An 8,813-nucleotide genomic window follows, 5' to 3' on the forward strand; every position below is an offset into this window, starting at 1 on the left:
TATTATAAACCTACCTTTATCTAAAGGGTATATAAATATTATAGTAGTTGTTAATTACTTAACTAAGTATTAATACTTAATACTATGTTTTTCTATAACTGCTCTTAATATAGCCTAGTTATTCTACTAATATATATAAGTTTACTATAGCCTGCCTAACATAATTATATTAGATAGAGGTACACAGTTTATCTTAGCCTTTTAGGACAAACTCTATAAATAGCTCTAAATTATCTTTTATCTATTTATAGCTTTTTACCTAGAGACTAACAGCTAGACTAAGAATATAAATGCTGTAATAAAATAAGTCCTATAAGTGTACACAAACTACTAGTAAGATAACTAGGTAAAATAGTTAGCTATAGTATAGTTTAAAGCTAATAACATAATATCTAAATTAACATAAGTATCCTTGTTTTTAGTAAACTATAAATACTACCTTTAAATAAGATTTAAACTACTTTTAAATACCTCTTAACTAACTTATTAATCTATATAAGTAATAAATATAAATAGACTTATTAATAAAATCTAAAATATATTTAAATATGTTTATAAAAAGCTTACATAGGCTTAAGCTTTTTAATAAGAGTATGTAAACTAATTCTAAACCTTTACCTTTATGTATATAGCTAGCAAAAAGGTTTAGCTAAATGCTAGAAATATCTAAATAAACTAATAATTAAAGAAACTTAATTAGAAGAACCTTAGCCTCTTTATAGTAGCTTATATAGTCTTATTACATGCTTACTAATTAATTCTACCTAACAGCATAAAAATACACCCTGTGTTCTATGTATTATTACTGCGCTAAGTAGCCTCTAAATCTAACTATTTACCTAGACAGCTAAACCTGCTACTTAAACCTATTATTATAAATAATAAACTAGAATATGTTATAAAAAACATTAAATAGATCTAGTTTAATAAAAAGAAATGTATTTATATATACTTTATAAAATAGACTAGATATAATAAACTGTTATAAGAACTTGCAGAAGCTTTGTAAAAGAACTCTATAGTAACTTAATTTTACGCTTAATACTTATTTAAACTAAACCTATACTCTAATAAAGACAACCTAATGCTAGAACTACTAATGTAAAAGATTCTTTTTTTAATAAGAGGGGAGTACTGTCACAGTATTCTCTCTAGATTCTAGACATAACTATATTAGACATGTACTAGAGTATTATTAGTGCATGTCTAACATAAATATAACATAACATAGACATAAACTTAAGCATAAACTACTTTAACACTAACTAAACTTAGAACAGGCTTAATTTATACATAAAGTGCTTAGACTTTTAAGCTAAGTATTTAATTACTAATTTCTTTTTAAACCTTCCTGTTCCTTACATAAGGTCTTGTACCTACTATAATACCTTACATAGTAATTAAACTAGACCTCCGTGAAGCTCTATAACCTTACTCGTGCACAATCGTGACAAGCACTTATTACTCTAAAGCTAACTTTTAAGCTAGAGCTTATAGATAGCTCTATAATACACTTTATATAAAGTAGGCATAAGCATACTGTTTCGTTTGCTAAAAGGTCAACCTCCTAGCTAGCACAGCAGAAGGATATATATAGACGGATAGCTGTACGCGACACATACTAATAATTCTTAAGAAGTAGACTGTTACAGTCTATAGTTAGACCGGCGTAACTCCATCCGAAGTACTCTACAATCTAGCTAGGTTAGGGCAGAGCTCGTTTACAGACTAATTAGAAGACGTGGAGGCAGCACAGCTGCCTAGGATTAGAGAAGAATGCATTATCTAGTAGGAAGGTAAGCTAAGGAATAGGAACAAGTTAAACAAGTTAAATAAGTTACGCTAGGTAAACTTATCTAAACTTAATTAACACATTTTTAGCACTATTAGACATGTATATAGCTCTAACTTTAAACAACTTTTAAAAGGTGTGTTTAACATTTAGTTTATTTTTTACATAGACTAAGTAGCATTTTAGCTTTCTAAAAAGCTATAATACTATCTATATATCTTGCAATGTATATACCTCTAATTCTATCTAACAGAACTGTTTAACCTAGCTACTATACTGCTGCTATAGAGACAAACCATAATCTAGTTACCCTCCTCTACTCCATCAGCCTACTAGCCTTTACGTAGGACTGTACACCCTACTGTCGGCCCCTAGCCTCCACCCTACCTCCCTAGGGATAACATTAACCTGAGTGCCTTCTAAGGCAAGGATTGTAACATAGACTTAACTAAAAAATTAGATTTACTAAGCTTATTAAGTTAAATAGCTAACTTACTAGTTAAAAAATTAACTTTTACTTTTTACACTAAAATATTATCTTTTATAGCTTTAGTTAAAGCAGGTAAGGCACTTTTTAAGTGTATGTAGAATAAAAAGAGCTAAAAACTAGCTACATATATAAGCTAAAGAATACAAAAGTAAGATCTTAATAACTTAGGTAAGCCTAAGGGTGTAGAAAGCAGAGGTATATATATAATACTTTTAAAAAGAAGTAGTAAATGTATTACTTTAGTTAATCTAAAGCACTTTTAAATAAACTTTTTTAGAGCATTTATTATTTATAATAATAAAGTGCTTAAAACACTTTACATAGTGTTTTTTATAGCTACTTTTTTTAAGTAGCTTTAACTAAGAGCTTATAAGCTTTTAAAAAAACTTTTAAAATAAAAAATTTTATATAAACACTTATATAAATTTTTTTTAAAATTATAGTATAAAAAAATAGCTACTCTACTTAAAAAAAACACTTAAAAAATTATATAAACTAAAGTAATATCTAAGCTACTTCTACTAAAGTAGGTTTTTATATATAAATTTAACTAAAATAAGTATTTTACTAAATGTAAAGCTTATATATGTGTATATAGTAATTTTTAAATTAAAGACTTACTCTAGTTAACCTATGCTACTACTTTTATAGCTTAATTTTTTTAAATAGTAATTATAATAGCAGCTTAATTTAACTTAAAAATTAAGTAATATAATGTTATAAGCGCATTTTTAAACATGTACTATAAAGGTAAGCTAAAAGTAACATATAAGCTTTTAAAAAGCTTTATAAAGTCTAGCATATGTGTTAAGCTTTTCTAAGCTCTATATAAACTGCGCAACTTACTAATTTTATAGTACTAGAAGTGTTTATAAGCTTTTTAAAAGCTTAAGCTTATTTTATTTAAAAAGAAACTATGCTTATTTTTTAACTATAATTACTATATTTTACATTTTTTTATGTAAATAACATACTTTATATTTATTACTATAATAATAAGTTAGAAGCTTACTAATTAATTAATATAATTAAGAAAATGTATAAGCTAGAAAATTAAAGGCTATGTCTGTACGCAGCAGCAGCGTCACGATCTGGATACAAGCGATCGCGCACGAGCAGGACCACGTATCTATGTCACATGATGCTCGTGCGCGAACCTCTGTGCGCAAACATCTAGATATCCCCCTTTTCCTCTGTACAGAGGAAAGACAGGAGTAATAGAACTAGAAACATATTACTCTTACTTTACCTACTTTGTACACTATGTACACTATACACTACTTTTACTTTTGCTACTTAAGTGCTTATACTATAAGCAGCTAGCTGTTAGAGCCTATTTAACACTAATTAGTAGTTAATTTAATTAACTATAAATTAGTAAAAGTAATAATAAAGTACTTACACTTTATAAAGTACTTTATTTTATTACTTATTTTTTAGAAAAAGTAATAACAGAGCACTTACACTTTATAAAGTACTTTATTTAGTTACTTATCTTTTAGAATAGTAGATTAATCTTTTACATTATACAGCAAGCTCTGCTACTGTATAAAGTAAGAAGAAGATAGTATAAGATGTACACTAAAGCTACTAAAGCTGCACAACTTAGTAGCTAAATAATAGCATATTAATTTTTTACATTATATAGTAAGCTTTGCTACTATATAAAGTAAGAAGAAGATAGTATAAGGCGCACACTAAAGCTATTAAAGCTGCACAACCTAGCAGCTAGATAATAGCAGTACCTGCGTAATCTACTACACAAGTAATTAACTTTATGCCTTATAAAGCACTTTATTTTATTACCTATTTTTTTAAAAAAAGTAATAATAAAGCACTTACACTTTATAAGGTACTTTATTTAGTTACTTATTTTTTAAAATAGCAAATTAATTTTTTACATTATATAGTAAGCTCTGCTACTATATAAAGTAAAAAGAAGATAGTGTAAGGCGCACACTAAAGCTATTAAAGCTGCACAACTTAGCAGCTAGACAACAGCAGTACCTGCGCAATCTACTAGAAAAGTAATTAACTATACTATTATAATAAAATTCTATTTGTAACTAACAACTTTATGTAATAATAGAAAAAATAAAAAATAATTCCTATTATATAAATAACTTATAAAAGATATAAAGATATTAAAAGCAACACTATAAAATAAAACTAGCCTAAAGTACTAAAATAATAAAATTAACATGTTAGAAGCTCTAATAAGCCTATAAACTTAATTATATATAAGTTATATAATTACTAATTTATATATAATAACTTAAAAAAGCGCTACTTTTTTAAGTGTGTATATAAAGGATTTTAAAAGATAGACACTATAAGACTTCTTAGCACTTAGCTGCACATTTAAAAGGGAGCTTATATAAGTGCTAGAAAATAAAAGAATTACACTATAGCTAGGCACTAAAGGTACCTAAGCCTAGAAGCTATATAATATAGCATAAAAAAAGTAATTACACTAAAAAAGGCTTTATATGTAACCTTTATTACTATATAAGGCTCTGCATAAAAGTAGACTAAACATAATGCTGCTATTAACACTAAATATACTAGCATTACCTGCTCTTACACTTTAGCTAGCACTATACTAATTACTGTATAAATAATACATGCTACCCTACCTAACGCCTGCTCTACACCCTTAATTGTACACACTACTGTCTACAGTAGTGTATGCACTACTAATACTACCTGCATAATCTATACTACATTACAACCTGTATAAACTTCTACTTTAAAGGGAAACTACTAAAGAAAAACTTTTAGTAGACAAAATTATATAATTTTAAAAAGCATAAAAGAAAAATAATAACTACATAGGTTAACTATACAACATTTTTATAAATAAAATAAGAATTTTTATTAATCTATATTAATAGCTAGATATTTAGAAAACTTAGTACATAGACATCTTTCTAGATATTCTAGAAAGTTAAGCAAATATGCACTATATGCACAACATAGGCCCTAGATATAACTAGAAGCATTTATATAACACTTTAAGCATTATAATAAAAAATTTTGCGTAAAGAGAAAAAAAAAAACTATAAAAAGTAAAGTTTTATGTAAAAAGTAAGACTATTTTAGTAGAAAAGCAGCCTATTAAGTTTAACAGTAAAAAGATTAAACTTACACACAACACAGTAGTTCTTACTTAAAAGAAATAAGTAAGCTACCTTTATATAATTAACTTAGAGAATAAGGATGCTGCATAATAATATGTTAAGTAATATGTAAGAGGGGCATACATTGCATCTGTATATTAACTAAAGGCAGCATTTAACCTCTCTATTACTGCATAAACTATAGACCCTTTGCATAATAACATTAATGCACTTAACACATAAATTTAATAGTAGATAGATAACAGTAAACGCAGTCTTACTTTTCTACTATTATAGCTTAATTATGCAAAGCTGTTTATCTTTATAGATAAATTATTTACTAATAATAAAGACCTTAGCTTATAGCTAGAATTCTTAATTATATTAAGTAATAAGGACTATATAGAGTAAAGTAACTGCTTTAAAATACTAGGCAACATTATATACTAGAATTCTACTAAGTGTAAAAGAGTAACTAGGAGTGTCTTTACTAGCAAACTGTACAGAATAGTTAGAGGGTTTAATAATGCAATTGCCCTTATAATCTGCATAAATTTAAGGTCTCTATATAATTACCTTATTAAGCTAGGCACTACTAGTAAAAAGTAACTTATAATTAACATTATGTTACTCTACAAATTATATAAGAAAAGGGAAATTACTAAAATTAGGTAGATTAATAGTAAAAATAACTTAGTAGATGCATGTATAAAGAAAACACTAAATTAAGCTCTTTAATTATTAGTTCTAACTAACTGCCTCTCTGTCTAGATAGAAGCATTTATAGACTAGCTAGATTTTATGCGCAAAAATGCCCTAGACTAACTAGACTAATAACACTTTTATATAAAGCTTATCTTTTTTATTTTTTTTATTATACACACTTATTTTTTTTATTATAAGATTAGAAAAGAAAGATATGTAAAAAAGACAGTCTATTTATCTAGTATACAGAAAAAGAAAAAGCTACTACCCCTTACATATAGTAGTTACAATGCAGACCACAGCTCTACTATATGCATAAGGCGTAGGCATTAGCCTAAAAGTTAGCTAACATATAACACTTAATAAAAGAAAAAGCACTAGTAGTGCTACTATAATAATAAGCACATAAAGTTACTAGGACTTAACTATAACTTTAGACTAAAACTACATAAAAGTACTTCTTATAACACATAACCTTTGCTGCCTACAGCTGCAGATTAGTGCTAGTAGGCAAGACAATATTAATATTATAAAATAGTAAAGCTACTATATGCTACTTCTTAGCCTATTTATAATTAGCATTTTATATAAAAAGAAAGTAAAAAAGCTAAAAGATTTATATATTTATACTAAAATGCTAAATAAACTACTAATTAGTAGTAGAACTAGTTAAAAAAGTAACATAAATGCGCTCTAGGCTGCTAGACTGCATAAGGATGTTAAAGACGCCCGCACTAACAGCGCTAGAGGTAGAGGAGGAAGGCTAGAGAGACATCTCTCTCTCTCTCTATGTGTGTGTGTATGTGTGTGTATAAGCAGGAGTATCTATTACTGTTAGCACTGTATAAAAAAAGAAAAGAGCTAAAGAATTATACAGTAAGGCTTAGAAAGTAAAAGATAAAGAAAAAAAAGTAATAAAAAAAAAAGACCTTATTATATACACCTCTCTATGCACTTGCCTACACAAAGATTCTACACTATTCTAGCATAAAACTCTACATAAAACAGTTTATATACTACTAAATTACTTATAAAGTAAGTGTATAAAGGCTAGATAATAATAGCTTAAAACACTTTACACTATTTATAAAGCTATTTATATAGTGTAACTAGCTTATTTTAATGTACAGCATTACTAAGGCAAGTTCTAATAAATAAAGTAAAATAAAAGTAAAACATAATTAAATAAACTTACATAAACAGAAAAAAAGTAACATGTATAAAAGGTAACTCTTTAGATAAAAAGAAAAGTTGCTAGTGTCTATATATAGCAGCAGCGTTATAATCTAGATACAAGCAATTACGCATAAGCAGGACTACATATCTATGTTATATAATGCTTGTGCGCAAACCTCTATGCGTAAATATTTAGATATCCCCCTTTTTCTTTGTATAAAGGAAAGACAAGAGTAATAAAACTAGAAACATGTTACTCTTACTTTACCTACCTTATATGCTGTGCACACTGTACACCACTCTTACTCTTGCTACTTAAGTGCTTATACTATAAGCAGCTAGCTGTTAGAGCCTATTTAACAGGCTATGTAAATAGTTTTTAAAAATTAAAATAATCAAAAATAAAAAAGCTAGAATAATCTAGCTAGTATATAACATGTATATTAAAAAATTAGTAAAAAAGTTTAACTTTATAAAAAGTGTGCTTTTTCTAAAGACTTTTTTACTATTAAAAGAGCTTATAAGTAACTAAAGATTAGCATTAAAGTATAAAATTAAGAAATACTAAAAGCGCGTAAGATTACTACTTTATACTATAATTATAGTGCGCTTTAATATAGTGTTTATAGTATTCTAGCTCTTCTACTACTTAATAAACCTAAGAAAGTAGCACTTTTAGGCAGTAAACTAAGTAATTATGTACTTATACTGCATAAAGTATACAGGCATATAGTATAAAGCACTAGAAGGTGTGTAACTTATTATGTATAAAAACATATTTTTTACTAATTACATAAAGACTAAATAATTATTTTATAAATATATTATTTTACTTTTTAAAAAACTAATTTTATAGAAAGTAGCTTTTTAGCTAATAGTAACTATGTTTATACTAAAAGCTAAGCTGCTAGCTTTAGCGCATATTATAAAAAAATTACTAGCTTTAAAACACTTTTTTAAAAAGCTTACTTTAAAGCTAGGCACACTATAGTAGATCTACTATAATAACTAGCAGATAATTTAGTTAGTAGTAGAGAAGAACACTTAGGTAACTACTTACCTACACTATATTAATATCTAGAACATGTAGCTGCGCTAGAAGCATATAAAAGAATCTTTTAAAGTGCGCTATATTAAAATAAGTAATATGCTAGTAAATAAACCTATAAAGTACTTACTAAAATAGTAATTTAAGTACTTTAAGCAGCTTTTTAACTTTAAAGACATGTAAATAAGCTTTTAAAAAAAGAAAGTATTAATTATTAATAGTAAAAACATTTTTATACTACTTAAAAATAAAGGTTTTATTTACTAGTAGAGACACTCTTCTATGCTATAAAGTTTAAGTAGGGATTTAGTATATAAGATGTGTAAAAACATAAAATACTTAAACTATAAAAAGATTAATAAGCTTACCTAAGAGCTTCTTAGCGCGCTAGTAACGCGCTAGAAGCCTAGGGGAAACGTTACTCTACTCCTTCTTCTTCTTCTCCTCCTCCTCCTCCTTCTCCTCCTCCTCCTCCTCCTCCTC

This window comes from Lindgomyces ingoldianus (assembly GCF_010093535.1).
Source record: "Lindgomyces ingoldianus strain ATCC 200398 unplaced genomic scaffold BDR25scaffold_30, whole genome shotgun sequence".
Lineage (NCBI taxonomy): Eukaryota > Fungi > Ascomycota > Dothideomycetes > Pleosporales > Lindgomycetaceae > Lindgomyces > Lindgomyces ingoldianus.